Source organism: Cervus canadensis, chromosome X (assembly GCF_019320065.1).
Source record: "Cervus canadensis isolate Bull #8, Minnesota chromosome X, ASM1932006v1, whole genome shotgun sequence".
Lineage (NCBI taxonomy): Eukaryota > Metazoa > Chordata > Mammalia > Artiodactyla > Cervidae > Cervus > Cervus canadensis.
This window is the reverse complement of record NC_057419.1, coordinates 556,548-570,607: the sequence shown is the minus strand read 5'-3', so window position 1 is coordinate 570,607 and position 14,060 is coordinate 556,548.

Below are 14,060 nucleotides of genomic sequence, written 5' to 3'. Positions count from 1 at the left end.
CCAGAGTAGATCAAATGGTGTTGGGCTTTAAAACTCCTGCCTGTGGACCCCTCCATCTGTGGGGCATTGGCTGCCGTGGGAAAGGTAGATATGGCTGCTGCAGGACCCAGGATTGTGAAGAGACCAAGGTCCTTGAGAAAAGGCTAGAGACTGGGAGGAGGAGGCAAGGAAAGAGAGCCTGCTTCACTGGAGACTTACTTCTGCCACACATATGAGAAGGAGATAGGTGAAGGTCCTGGGCTAGTGCTGCCTAGCATCAGCCTGTCAGCCAGCACCCTCCCGCCCCCAGGGTGGCACACATTGGCACCATGCGAGACAAATGACGTGCTAAGGTAAGGTCTCAGTTCAAAAGCCCAGGCATCCCAGGAGAGAGATGGTATGGGTATGGAATCCATCCAGGAACTTCCAGCCTAAATGGCCGTGCAGAAAGGTGAGAAAAGCAGTGGTGTGGGGTGCATGTGTGTGCCCCTGTGCTGGTGTGTGTCTGTGAGAGAGAGAACAGTGATGAAGCAAGGTTGGTGGGCTGTTTGTGTACAGGGACCCTTGGGCAGTGAGAGACAGTTGGAAGGTCAGAGCCTGCTGGTTTTCAGGCTCCAGGGGATAGTGAATAGCAGTCCTGTAAAAGAGGCCCCATTACTTGCTCCAGAAGTTTTTTTTTTTTTTTTCATTTATTTTTATTAGTTGGAGGCTAATTACTTTGCAATATTGTAGTGGTTTTTGCCATACATTGATATGAATCAGCCAAGGATTTACATGTATTCCCTATCCTGATCCCCCCTCCCACCTCCCTCCCCACCCCATCCTTCTGGATCTTCCCAGTGCACCAGCCCTGAGCACTTGTCTCATGCATTCAACCTGGACTGGCAATTTGTTTCATACTTGATAATATACATGTTTCAATGCTATTCTCTCAGATCACCCCAACCTTGCCCTCTCCTATAGAGTCCAAAATTCAGTTCTATACATCTGTGTCTCTTTTTCTGTCCTGCATGTAGGGTTATTGTTACCATCTTTCAAAATATATGTGTTAGTATACTGTATTGGTGTTTATCTTTCTGGCTTACTTCACTCTGTATAATGGGCTCCAGTTTTATCCATCTCACTAGAACTGATTCAAATGTATTCTTTTTAATGGCTGAGTAATATTCCACTGTGTATATGTGCCAGAGCTTGCTTATCCATTCGTCTGCTGATGGGCATCTAGGTTGCTTGCATGTCCTGGCTATTATAACAGTGCTGCAGGAAGAGAAGGAACATACCTCAACATAATAAAAGCTATATATGACAAACCCACAGCAAACATTATTCTCAATGGAGAAAAAGTGAATGCATTTCTGCTATAGTCAGGAACAAGACAAGGGTGCCCACTCTCACCACTACTATTCAACATAGTTTTGGAAGTGTTGGCCACTGCAGTCAGAGCAGAAAAAGAAAGAAAGGAAATCCAGATAGGAAAAGGAGAAGTAAAACTCTCACTGTTTGCAGACGACATGATCCTCTACATAGAAAACCCTAAAGACTCTACCAGAAAATTACTAAAGCTAATCAATGAGTATAGTAAAGTTGCAAGATATAAAATTAACACACAGAAATCCCTTTCATTCCTATACACTAACAATGAGAAAACAGAAAGAGAAATTAAGGAAACAATACCATTCACCATTGCAACAAAAAGAATAAAACACTTAGAAGTATATCTACCTAAAGCTCCAGAGGTTTTGACGTTAATTTCCTCCTTTCTTGGCAGTTTCCTCCTTGGCCATGGAAGGCAAAGGGTTAAAAGTGTCAGTCTGCACCTGAAGGAGAGTCCTGAAAGCCTCACTGGAGCACAACCTCGCTTTCATCATGGAGTTCCTGAAGGAGACCTGCACCACGTGACTCTCACAGGGACCCTGGATTCTGAGTGAATGTCTTGGATGTCCCCCAGCCCAACCATTGGCCGGGTTTGGTGGCCCACACTGCATAAAATAGTTGGGGACAGCTGAGCTGTAGGCAGACCTACCACAGCCTAGCAAGGGCAGCAGAAAGAGAGCCTTGCCATTCAGCAAGTCAGTGAGGCCTGGTGGAATCAACCCCTCTTGGTGCATTTAGGAGAGGAATGCTGCTTTCTGCACAAAGGAGAGGAGAGCTGTGGGTGGAGGCCGGGCAGACATCCCAGGATGCCTTTCATGTGGGGCTCTTTGTTGGTAGTAGTAAACTGTAGAGCCGACAGGAAGGGAGGCCAGCTTACCATTTCAGCTGTCTGTTCACTGCTTCATTTTGTCAGAGCCCCTTTGGATCCATGTGCACCTTCTTCACAGCACTGTGTCAGAGTCAGAGGCCTGTCACATTCTCTTTGACCTTTTGGGGGACCGGGCACCTGTTTGGCATTTTCCTGCCACAGGAAGATAGCAACTGAGTGTAAAGGAAAACAGTTGCAAATGGAAAAGTACAGAGTAGGGAAGAGCAGGGGAACCTCGGTCAGAAAGTGCTGGCCCTGGACAGGGGGTGCTGGGCCTGTGACGAGCGCAGCATTGGTAAGGAATATTCTTAGGACGTGCATGCTGAAAAACGGTTGCTCTAAGTCAGCTCCATGTCTGTTGTTCCATGTCCGATTCTAACTGGTGCTTCTTCACCTGCACACAGATTTCTCAGGAGACAGGTAAGGTGGTCTGCTATTCTCACCTCTTTAGGAAGTTTCCACATTTTGCTGTGATCCACACAGTCAAAGGCTTTGGAGTAGTCAATAAAGCAGAACTAGATGTTTTCTGAGAACTCTCTTGCTTTTTTGATGATCCAACCGATGTTGGCAATTTTATTTCTCTGGCTCCTCTGCATTTTCTTAATCTAGCCTAAACATCTGGAACTTCATGGTTCACAAACTGTTGAAGCCTGATTTTGAGAATTTTGAGCATTACTTTCTTAGTGTGTGACATGAGTGCAACTGTGTGGTCATTTGAACATTCTTTGGCATGGCCTTTGGGATTGGAATGAAAACTGACCTTTTCCAGTCCTGTGGCTACTGCTGAGTTTTCCAAATGTGGGGCATATTGAGTGCAGCACTTTCACAGCAGCATCTTTGAGGATTTGAAATAGCTCAATTGGAATTCCATCAGTTCCACTAGCTTTGATGGTAGTGATGCTTCCCAAGGCTCACTTGACTTTGCATTCCAGGATGTCTGGCTCTAGGAGAGTGATCACACTATTGTGGTTATCTAGGTCATGATGATCTTTTTTTTAATAGTCCTTCTGTATATTCTTGCCACTTCTTCTTAATATCTTCTGCTTCTGTTAGGTCCATACCATTTCTCTCCTTTATTGTGCCCATCTTTGCATGAAATATTCCCTTCATTTCTCTAATTTTCTCGAAGATATCTCTAGTCTTTTCCATTCTATTGCTTTCCTCTATTTCTTTGCATTGATCACTGAGGAAGGATTTCTTATATCTCTGTGCTAATTCTTCGGAACTCTGTATTCAAATGGGTATAGCTTTTCTTTTCTCCTTTGCCTTTAGCTTTTCTTAGATTCTCAGCTATTTGAAAAGCCTCCTCAGACAACCATTTTACCTTTTTGCATTTCTTTTTCTTGGAGATGGTCTTGATCACTGCCTCCTGAACAATGTCACGAACCTCCTTCCATAGTTCTTCAGGCACTTTGTCTATCAGATCTAATCCCTTGAATCTATTTGTCACTTCCACTGTATAATCTTAAGGGATTTCATTTACGTCAGACCTGAATGGCCTGGTGGTTTTCCCTACTTTCTTCAATTTAAATCTGAATTTTGCAGTAAGGAGTTCATGATCTGAGCCACAGTCAGCTCTTGGTCTTCTTTTTGCTGACTCTATAGAGCTTCTCCATCTTTGGCTGCAAACAATATAATCAATCTGATTTTGGTGTTGACCAACTGATGATGTCCATGTGTAGAGTCTTCTCTTGTGTTGTTGGAAGAGGGTGTATGCTATGACCAGTGCGTTCTCTTGGCAATACTCTGTTAGGCTTTGCCCTGCTTCCTTTTGTACTCCCAGGCCAAATTTTGCCTTTTACTCCAGGTGTCTCTTGATTTCCTACTTTAGCATTCTAGCCCCTATGATGTAAAAGACATCTTTTTTTGGTGTTAGTTCTAAAAGGTCTTGTAGGTCTTCATAGAAGCATTTAACTTCAGCTTCTTCAGCATTACTGGTTGGGGCATAGACTTGGATTACTGTGATATTGAATGGTTTGCCTTGGAAATGTGCAGAGCTCTTTCTGTCATTTTTGAGATTGCACCCAAGTACTGCATTTCAGACTCTTTTGTTGATTATGAGGGCAACGTCATTTCTTCTAAGGGATTCTTGCCCATAGTAGTAGATATAGTGGTCACCTGAATTAAATCCACCAAATCAAGTCCATTTTAGTTCACTGATTCCTATAATGTCAATGATCACTCTTGCCATCACCTGTTTGACCACTTCCAAATTACCTTGATTCATGGACCTAAGATTCCAAGTTCCTATGCAGTATTGTTCTTCACAGCATCAGATTTTCCTTCCATCATCAGTTACATTTTGCTTTGGCTCTGTCTCTTTATTCTTTCTGGAGCTATTTCTCCACTCTTCTCCAGTAGCATATTGGGCACCTACTGACCCGGGGAGTTCATTTTTCAGTGTCACATCTTTTTTGCCTTTTCATACTGTTTGTTTCCGAATTGGAAATGGAGTGTGTCAATGCTATATATTGTCATCCTGCTTATTTAAATTATGTGCAGAGTACATCATGCGAAATTCCAGGCTGGATGAAGCACAAGCTACAATCAAGATAGTCAGTAGAAATATCAACAACCTCAGATATGCAGATGACACACCCTTATGGCTGAAAGCAAAGAAGAACTGAAATGCCTCTTGATAAAAGTGAAAGAGGCAAGTGAAAAAGTTGGCTTAAAAATCAGCATTCCAAAAACTAAGATCACTGCATCCAGTCCCATCACTTCATGGCAAATAGATGGGGAAATGATGGAAACAATGACAGACTTTATTTTGGGGGGCTCCAAAATCACTATAGATGGTGACTGGAGCCATGAAATCAAAAGACTCTTGCTTCTTGGAAGAAAAGCTATGAGCAACCTTGACAGCATATTTAAAAGCAGAAATATTACTTTGCTGATGAAGGTCCATCTAGTCAAAGCTATGGTTTTTCCATTAGTCATGTATAGACATGAGAGTTGAACTATAAAGAAAGGTGAGTGCTGAAGAATTGATGCTTTTCAACTGTGTTGTTGGAGAAGACTCTTGAGAGTCCCTCAGACTATAAGGAGATTAAATCAGTCAAACCTAAAGGATACCAGTCCTGACTATTCAATGGAAGGGCTGAAGCTGAAGCTGAAGCTGAAACTCCAGTATCTGACCACCTGACATGAAGAACTGACTCATTGGGAAAGACCCTGATGCTGGGAAAGATCAAAGGTACAAGGGGAAAGATGACAGAGGATGAGGTGGTTAGATGGCATCACTGACTATTGGACATGAGTTTCAGTAAGCCCCAGGAGTTGGTGATGTTCAGGGAAGCCTGGAGTGCTACAAGTCCTTGGGGTCGCAACGAGTGGGACACGACTGAGAGACTGAACTGAACTGAACTGAAGTCAGCCAAGTGCAAAATCCCTGGCCATCTCTGTGTGGTTCCTGGAAGGAAAGCCCAGGGAAAGGAAGCATGCCGAAGTGATGGGCACTGTGAACCTGTCCAACATGATGGGAGGACACAGAACACAGGTGCACATCACTCAGCTCTCCATGGGGAGAACTCCCAAGCCCGCCCACCTCTTTACAGGTCGCTTCGCCTCACGAGCAAATCCAAGAACTGTATAACCTTCCAGGGTAAGTCATAGAGGTCGAAGAGGACATTGACTTGATTGAAGAGCGAATGAAAGAAAGTGACCAGGACAAAAAAAGAGGGGTGGTTACAAATTCCATTATTCTGGATAAGTAGACCTGTAGTTCTGTATTTGTGCAAGTCTCCTTTAAGGTTGTGTGTGTGCGTGTGTGTGTGTGTGTGTGTGTGTGTGAGAGAGAGAGAGAGATATCAGAACTGGCTGGGCTGGGAGATGGAAGAATGGACACCAAAAACGTGAAAGAACTTGTGTAAAGTTCTTAGACCGTGGGGCAGCAGAAGCATGGAAGCCAGGGAAATGAGCCCAAGAATCTCACCAAGCAAGCAAGCTGTAAGGGGAATCAAGCTGCTGCACCCTGGATCCCTGCCAGAAAGGAAAGGCTGGAAGAAAGCAACTGGGGGTGGTCAGTGAGGATGCACAGAGTATGAAAAACAGAACGGGGTGGATTCCCAGGCACAGACGAGGCGGAACCTACAGCCCTTGGGCGCCCAGCTACAGAGACCTTTCTGTCTTTCTCAAGTGCAGGAACATTCCCCAGCATGACGAGGCACATGAGCGCACCTTGCCTTTTTTGTAAGCTTTGGGAGACAGACAGGCACTGCAGCATAAGCCGCTGCTACCTGCAGAGTTTGCCAGTTTGAAACGTCATTCCTTGTATTCTTCGCAGAACCCTTGGTTATCAGGACTATGCAAAGGATGGATTAGGTTGATTCTCTCACTGCTCCCAGCCCCACGGGGCTGGGGAGACAGGATAGACTGCAAAGTGTTCTCATCTGGAGGCTAGATGAGAACAGAAAAACTTGGAAAGGGCCTCTATGTGGTAAATGGGCAGACTTCAGTTCATCTAATACCAAAGAATCATGGCCCTTAATGCAGTGCTGTCCTTAATATCTCACTGACTGGCATTGCAACAGGGTTCTGGGAGTTCCTTCATGCCAGCAAGAGCATGCTCTGTTTCTCCCTCTCTCCAAAGTGTGGCCAAGTCTCCTTAGTCCTGTTCAGTGTTCATGTCTATCATGCAAGGGACGGAAGGACGCCTGTCCCTTGCTGTGGTTCAGCAGACATTGTCTGTGTTCGCCTCTCAAGTTTGAGAAAGCATTCTTCAACTGTGTGGACTGACAAAGTCGCCTCTCCCTGGATGCAACTCACACAGGAGAGGGCTTTGGATTCATGCCAAGGTTAAGGGTCTTTTCCAAGCTCTGTTGTCCAGAGATTGACAGAGGACAACAACACCAGTTAGAGAGACAGAGTCAAACAGACAAAAGCCCCTACCACACACACGGAAAGATGGGCAGGAAAACAGAAGCAGAGACAGACACAGAGAGAGCTCTGTGCCCTATGGCTCTGGTGCCCTGAGCAGTGGAGCTCAAATGTAGCAAACAGGTGGGTTTGTACCCGATCCACTATCATCCAGACAGCATCTGACTCTCTGTCCAATGGAGGGCAACTCTCCAGCCACGTTGACCCCCTGCCTTTCATTGGACACATTGGGAGAGCTCTCAGTGGTTAAAGGTCCTGTGGGACACGGTAATGTGCTTTTTCAATATGGAAGCAAGGAACTCGTGGTTCGGATTTCCGGAGGCCAAGTCAATGGCCGTTGGCACCCGGGAGGTGCCAGATACAAGGCAGGGAAAGTATGTGGACAGGCACGTTGACTGGAGCAAAGGCAGCCACATGTGGGCACTGGAGCCCAGGACCCCCTGGAGCAATTCCCTCTGGGCTAGGGGCCTGTCCCTGGAAGGTGCCTCCCACTACCTTCTCTGTGATTGGTCGAGATTTTGGCCCAGCAACCTGGGCGTGACTCACAGCTCCAGCAGTCTAGGGGGCCCGAGTGCCTGGGTGATTGGGGCTGGAATGCACACCATGCCCCAGGCCATTCCCCACCATTTTCTTCAGTCTCAGAGCACCCCCAGAAAGATGAAGCTATCTCCAGAGGGTGACTGCAGCCTGTGGACAGGCTGGGCATGCCACCTGCCGTGTTGTCATGTCCAGCCCCTTAACTGCTGACCCAGCTCGGGGTCAAGGCCAGGGCCACGTGGAGAGTGAGACACAGCCAGAAGAAGGCCGGAGCCATGGAGGACTGTGAACCTTTGTAGTTGTGATCCCGGGTTCAGGGGGCAGGGCCTCTGCAACCTGCCAGCACCGTGGGGTCATCAGGGATGTTGCAGGCATCAGGGGACGTTCCAGGTGAGGAGGTTGCTCTCTTCAGGGTGGAGGCGGTTTGGAAGTCACGGAAATGGAGGGGGAAGAATTGGCAGGGATAGTGCTGCTGCTGGTTCCAGCTACTGGTGGTAGACATTATGTAGGAGATGGAGGTGGTGACTGACAAGGAGAAGGAGCAGATGTCCTCGTAGGTGTGTGAGGAGAAGCCAAAGGAGTAGAGCCAGGAACATTCAAGGCCAGGAGCCCTGAGTGAATGGCCTGTGCTGGGGGGACTAGAGGTGCTGGCAGCCCTGCAGGTGGAGATGAGCTCTCGGCATGAGAAAGACCACAGGACCTGCGCTCCTATCAGGAGGAAGAACCGACACAGGAAGAAGGCTCACTTGGCTGGAAGGGGTGCCATCATCCAGGGCATCCCTGGCTTCTGGGCCAAAGCTGTATCCTGACCTCCACTCCATGGGTTCAGCTTCTCAGGAGGAAGACATGGAGGGGGGGTGCAGGAGGAAGGTTGGGGAAGAGGGCACAGGCAAGGTGAGGGGTCTGAGGGAAGAGGGGCTGGTGGAGTGGCAGTCTCCAAAGCACCTCGAGAGGAGAGCCTGGGCAGGGCCATCACAGCTGTAGGTGTCAGAGGCATGACTCTTGGTGCCTCTTTTACCCCTGCATCTGAAGAGCAGATGCACAGGAGTCTCCTGGCGGGGACACTATGTCAGGAGTTACCAGTGACAGTAGGCCAGAGGAACATTCCCAGAGAGCTTTCATCGCAATTCTGGATAATCCTGGAAAGTAGTAGAGACAGCAGAAGGCTCACAACCCGTCCCAGTCTATCAGAGCCCCTGAAGGTTTCCCCACTAGTGCAGTGCAGAAGCACGGGGGTGTCCACCCTTGTGGAGCTGGAAGGGACTGCTGTCCTTGTATGCTACAAGTGAAAGATGACTGCAGACACATCATTGCCACCCCTTTTGAAGACAGGTAGCAAATCAGAGACCCAGGGTTTTCTTGCTAAACACACACACAGACACACAAGTATACCCACACACAACGTACACACTTGCCCGCAGACACGATGTGCCACAGAGACTGCCATTCTGACATTCTAAACAGTCACATGGCACTACCCAACAAACACAGACCAAGCAGAAATCAGGAGCAGTCAGAAACACTCTCCCTAGGCAGATGCAGATAGCCTCATATGCAGAACACCATGGGGGACGGAGACTCATGAGCATGTTTGATGGTATGGCAGGGGCTGGGGACAGTGGTGGGGTGGCTGAGCACGAAGGAGTGCCCAGAGCCCTTGCAAATGTCTGTGTCAGCGTCCTTGTTCTGCCCTGAACAAGCCCTGTTGCTCGTGGCACTCCCTTGCCCGGCATGTGACATGACTGGCTCCTTGACTTAGAGCAGATTATGAACCACCCCTAGGTGTCCATCATTATCAGTAACCAAGATGAAGGCTTGGGTAACGACATGATGGACTGGAAGGTCAGTGAGGGAGACTCCCATTCCAGCACTCTTGCCTGGAAAATCCCATGGATGGAGGAGCCTGGTAGGCTGCAGTCCATGGGGTCAGGAAGAGTTGGACACAACTGAGCGACCTCACTTTCCCTTTTCACTTTCATGCATTGGAGAAGGAAATGGCAACCCAGTCCAGTGTTCTTCCCTGGAGAATCCCAGGGATGGTGAAGCCTGGTGGTCTGCCGTCTATGGGGTCGCAGAGAGTCAGACACGACTGAAGCGATGTAGCAGCAGCAGCAGCAGCAGAGGGAGACTCAGAGGACCGGTGGGTAGGGGCGCTACATGGGGAAGGATGAGGGGGAATCATGTTATCCCTGTGCATGTGGTGTGAGCATTCGGAGAGGAGTAGCAGAAGCTGTTGATGCCTGCCTGGCAGGCAAGCTGAGGACCCTAGAAGCTTGCACCTTTTCCCTCTTCCTGGTCCTGAAATGTGCAGGAGCTGAGCCATCCCCGGTCTCGCTGCAAGCTGATACTTTCCTTTTGGAACAACCGCTACTTGTGCAAGACAGTGATCATTAAGGAATACTACCTTGACATCACTGGCACAACTTAGCTCCCAGTGCAGTGTGAGTGGGTGGGGGAGGGAGTGCACGCTCCTCCTGCATGATCCGACCCTGTCTCCCCTGTATTCCCCAGGATACAGGATTCCTCCAGGGTGCATCATTTGCTTCTAGTCCACTAACTCTGGGATTATGAAAGGGGAGCTCCCAGCCAATGGGCTGCACAGCAGCAGCCTTAACTTCCTCAACTGGCTGTCAGACCACAACTGCCCAGGATCAAACAGGATTGCTGAGGTGGAGTCTCTCTGGGCCTCTGCAGAATTGATGATTGCTATTAGAGTTCTTGGCTTCTCATGGGAGGGTTTGGGGCCTGGTCAGCCCAGTGTTGGCCTTGTTCGTGTTGCCAGCAGATCATCGATGAAGACTTGTTGATCAGTCCCCTGCAGCACTACCCAGGTAGAAGGTTCTGAAACGAGAGGTAACTGAGAGAAACATGGGTTGTGAGGGGATCAGAAGCTGGGCCCTGAAGGCACAGCCGTGCAGAGGCCAGGACACTCCTTTCCCACATGGGGAATCTCAGGCTCATGCAGGCTGGATGTGGAGCCTTGGTTCGTGTCATGCAGATAGACTGGATGATTGAGGACCTCATCCTCAAGTCATCCTCAAGTCACTTCGTGTCCAAGTCACAAATGAAGCAGCTGTGCTTACAGCATGAGAGTCCTATGTGATTCTGATAGAGGCAGGGTTAATCAAGCTCCTTCATCAGAATCTGCCTTCCCTGGGTCCTGCCATCCACAGGCCTCCTGCTGCTCATTGAGTTTGAGATTCCCTGGGCCCTTCACCCCCACCCCTTCTCCTGGGAAGCCCCACCAATTGCATCGGGCTTCTCTCTGGTGTCACATTGCACTTGTGTGCTGACTTTGGAGTCTTCTCTGTATTTCCACATCCGCCGCTTGGCCTCTCACCACCAACACACAGTCAAAGCTGGAAATGGCTTTAGCCTGGCTGGTGATAATACTGAAGGGCTGGGGGAGGCAATGGACAGGGACCCCAAAAGGGCAGGACATGGAGCCTACTAACATCATCTCCCACATTGCTGGAGACAGGCGTCTTCAGCTACTGAAACACCTGTGTTCCCTGTTTTGTGTTTATGTCCCTGTATCTTTCACGAGTGTGTGTACACAGGTGTGCTTGTGTTGCCTGTGTTTGTGCATGTGTCTGGCCCGCTGAAGACACAGAGGTGAAAGCGACAGAACATGAGACTTGGAGCAACCAGAAGAGGAGGCACGAGGCATCCACAGACTTGGGGAGACTGGTCGAAGTATCTCTGCAGTGCCCATTTCCAGGACAGAAGTGAGGAAAGGATGGCCAGTGACAACTGTCCTGCAAGTACCAGCCAATCGCACAGACAGTATCTCCTGAACTTCTAGGACATTGTACTGCAGTTGGTCTAATCTGGTATTCTGCCCTGTTGTGGAGAAATAGAAGAATGCTTATGAATGTAATTTATAAAATCCAAATGTATTCTTTACATGTTGAAGAAGATACTGTATAACTTTATTAAAAATTAATACATACTCATAACAGAAAATGTAAAGTTGCTAGAAAAATACAAGGAAAGAAAAAAGTCATCCATGATATCATTTATCATTAGCTCAGAATTCTGAGTTCCTGGGACAGGGAGATGAAAAGATGAGGGTACACTTGTTCTTTTAGTATAAAATTATCTTTTCTGCTATTTGAATGCCAACATAGAACTTGATTCTGATAAGTGATTCTTGCTTTCTTTACTTATCTCTCAGCCTCTAATTTTACAAATACCTAGTTAATTAACCCCCTGTTTAGAGACTGTTTGCTTCAAGGTTTTCATGTTGTTGTTGTTGTTGGTTTTCCATTTTTGCTATGATTAAACAATATTGCACGTCGTGGCTATGGTAAATAGTGCTACAATGAACATTGGGGTGCATGCATTTTTTTGAATTAAGGTTTTCTCCAGGAAAATGCCCAGGAGTAGGTCATACGGTGATTATATTTTTAGTTTTTTAAGGAGCTGCTATAGTGTTCATCATAGTGTTGGTACCAATTTACATGCCCACCGACAGTGCAAGAGGGTTCCCTTTTCTCCACACCCTCTCCAAATTATTGCTTGTAGAATTTTTGATGAGGGCTATTTGGGCTGGTGTGAAGTAATACCTCATTGTAGTTTTGATTTGCATTTCTCTGGTAACTAGTGATGTTGAACATATTTTCAAGTGTTTGTTGGCCATCTGTGTGTTTTTAGAAGAATGCCTATTTAGATCTGCCCATTTACTGACTGAGTTGTTTTTCTTTTTGTCATACTGGGCTACATGTGCTGTTTGTATATTTTGGAGAATAATGCCTTAATAACTAATGAGAACTATCTTCACACAGGTAACTGTCTTCAGTACTCTGTGGTGGCCTAAATCGGAAGGGAATTAGGAGAAAAAAAAAAACAAAACACTTACACACAGCTGACTTACGTTGCTGTAAAGCAGGAAGTAACACAACATAGTAAAGCAACTTACATACTGTAGGCTCCACTTGTAGAAAGTTCTAGATCAGGCAAAACTAACCTCTTCTGAGAGAACTGAGAACAGGGGTTGCATGGGGTAAGGGCAGTGTGGGGATGGGGCCCAAGAGATTTCCAAGGATGATGGGAAAATATATTGCAGGGAAGATCAATATATGATTTATATGATATATATACCATATGAGACATATATATATATAAAATCTTGGTGAACTTGTATAAATACTTCTGCAATGTAAATGCCAAACAAGTTCTTCTTAAGTAGCTCCATGCATTTATAAATCTACTAGATACTGTCAAATTGTCCTTCAGAAAGCTGCATCACTTTGTGCTTTCACAGCAATGCATGAACATTCATTTTCCAACCTCTCATCCTCAGTTTAGAGGAAATATTTGGTATCACTCAAAGCTTTCATTGAACTTTTGGCAATTTGCATTGTGAGAAGTTGTATTCCATTATTGTTTTGGTTTGCATTGGAACTTCCCTGTTGGCTGAGATGGTGAAAGCATCTGCCTACAGTGCAGGAGACTCAGGTTCGATCCCTGGGTTGGGAAGATCCCCTAGAAAAGGAAATGGCAACCCACTCCAGTATTCTTGCCTGGAAAATCCCTTGGACGGAGGAGCCTGGTAGACTACAGTCCATGGGGTTGCAAAGAGTCGGACATGACTGAGTGACTTCACTTCTTTGATTAACAATTAGGTTAAAGATTTCCTCCTGCTTTTTGGTAATTTTTCTTATTTTCCTTCTAAGTACTTTGTTTTTCTTTGTTTACTTCATGTTTGTCTTCTATTGGGTTTTTCATCATCTTTTCTTATTTTAACTTTTGAACTCTGCATAAATTAGCTAAATGCACCCTTTGTCAGCTATCTACCAAATATTTCTCAGTTGTCATTTTATAATTCCTTGTTTATTATTCATTTACCCATTGCAGAAACTTTTCTACAAAGTGCAAAATTTCCCTTTTTAGCTACTGGACAAAGATCACTTAAATTAAACAATTTAAATAACTGAGAAAAATTCCAAGGACCTAAAGAGTGTAGGTTAAAAGTTTGTGGGGAGGGGTAGCAACTCTCTTTGAGTTCACCTGTGTGCCTTTCCGAAACATGTACTTTTCAATAAACTACCCTGAAATATATCTATATATCTAAATATCTAGATAGATAGATAGATAAATATGTATAAAGAGAAAAAAATGAAGTGGAGGCGGGTAGCTCCATGATGGACCAAGATGAAGCCAGGAGGGCTGGAGCTGCACCTGGGACTCCAAACAGAGGAGTCAGCCATAGTTTGGTCAGCCCCGTGAAGCCAGCAGGGACACGTCTCTAGAGCTGTGACTGGAGGACTCTGGGCGCCCCAGCAGTACTCAAAGCCAAGATCACCAGGAGGGGAGCACAAGCAGGACGAAGATGCTGCACAGTAGGCCTGTCTCCCCTGGGCCACAGGAAAGGTGATGCTACTTTTACTATGGAAAATGTAAATTGGGATATTGGGATATT